Below are 1648 nucleotides of genomic sequence, written 5' to 3'. Positions count from 1 at the left end.
TTAGCTTCTGATACTGAATGAGCTGGGCTCGAAACAGTTGCAGGGTTTCTTCGTGTTCCCTGTGTGCTTCTGCCTGAGCCCTCAGCAAACACTTGTCTTCCTCTTCTTTCCTCTGGAGCGCCAACTTTGTCTCCTCATGTTCCTTCTGCAGCTGTTGACTGCTTTCTGCCATTTCTCTCATGGCTTTCAGTTTGCGCTCTGCCTCTTCCAGCTGGGTTTGAAGACAGACGTTCGTTTGGATGACAGAATCTCGCTCCTCTGCCACTCGCGCTAGTTGCCCTTTCAGGTCAGCATTTTCAGCTTGAACCTGTTCTGTCAAACCTACTTGCCCGCGGAGGCGAGCATTTTCTTCAGCCAGGCGGGTGTTTTCGTTTGTCATCTCCGTGAGCTGCGCCTGTAACTCCTCACAAGTTTGGCTGTGGGTGCTCGCATAATAGGAGCCCTCTTCATCTGCAGCCACTTGGGCCTGAAGCTCCTCAGCTGCCTTCTGTGAGAAGTCATGCTGCTTGTTCTGTGCCAGCAAAGCTCCGGCAGGCTCTCGCATTTCTCCATCCCCCTGCTGAGGGAACGATGCCATGCATAGTTCCTCAGTGGAGCTTTGGATGGGCAGTGGCACTCGAGTATTGGTCAGGCGATCGATGATCGCCTGCAGCTGCCTGGATCTTTCTTCCAGCTGTGAGGTGAGGGCAGCTAGTTGAGCATTTTTCTGCTGCAGCCTCTCTGCCTCCTTGCACGCTTCTGGAGAGCCTTCCTTTTCAGGAGGTGGTTCTCCATCTCAAGGGCACTCTGTTGCCTCTCCAGGTCTTCTAGAAGACGCTGCAGGTGGGCCTTCTGCTCCAGGAGCCGGCTGCAAGCGCTGCCAGGCAGCACCAAGTCTTTCCCTCTGGCACCTGGAGCTGAGCATCTGCCACAGCCTTACATGTTGTTTGCTGCCCAGCGCTGTGGCTTTCCGGTGCTCTTTCCTGCAGTGCTGCCAGGGCCTCCCATTTCTGCCAGAGGAGCAGGAGCTCTGCGTCTCCTGGTGGCCCTGGTGCCCAGGAGGGCCTTTGGGCTGGGCCGTGCAGGGGGAGGCAGGTAGCTCGCCCTCAAACTGCTGCAGGATGTATTTGATGAAGAGTCTCCTCTCCAGCTGCAGCTGGTTCTGGAGGTGGCAGACGCTGGGCTGGTAGCCATCCGTCTCCCAGCGTAGCTTGCTGAGGACGTCCTGGAGCTTGCTTTGGGCCTCCTTGCGGCTCCTGCTGGGCCTCACCATCTCCTCGGCCAGCTGCCGCTGCAGGTCCCGCGTCTGGCGAATGGTGTGTACACTCCTGCCGCAGCAGCTCCTGTCCTCACGGAGCAGCCTCCTTCCAGCGCAGCAGCTGGCGGGTCTCTGCCACCCGCTGCCGCTGGTTCAGCTCCTGCAGCCGCCGCACCTCCAGAGCCTGTCGCTGCTCCCACTTGGATTGGAGCCGCTCTGCCAGGAGCTGCCGCTCCCTCTCAAAGCCGCCTTCAGCTCCCGGGTTTCAGCAGCAAAGCAGCGGCGCAGCTCTTGGGTGCGGAGCCGCTCTTCCTGCAGCTCAGCCTGTTGCGCTTCCAGCTCCCGCCTCTGCTCCTCCTTCTGCGCAAGGCTGCGGGGCTTGCGCGGCCCCGGCGGGGCAAGGGGCGCTGC

The sequence above is a fragment of the Gymnogyps californianus genome, unplaced genomic scaffold, assembly GCF_018139145.2.
Source record: "Gymnogyps californianus isolate 813 unplaced genomic scaffold, ASM1813914v2 HiC_scaffold_62, whole genome shotgun sequence".
In the NCBI taxonomy this organism is placed as follows: Eukaryota; Metazoa; Chordata; class Aves; order Accipitriformes; family Cathartidae; genus Gymnogyps; species Gymnogyps californianus.
This window is presented reverse-complemented; position numbering follows the sequence as displayed.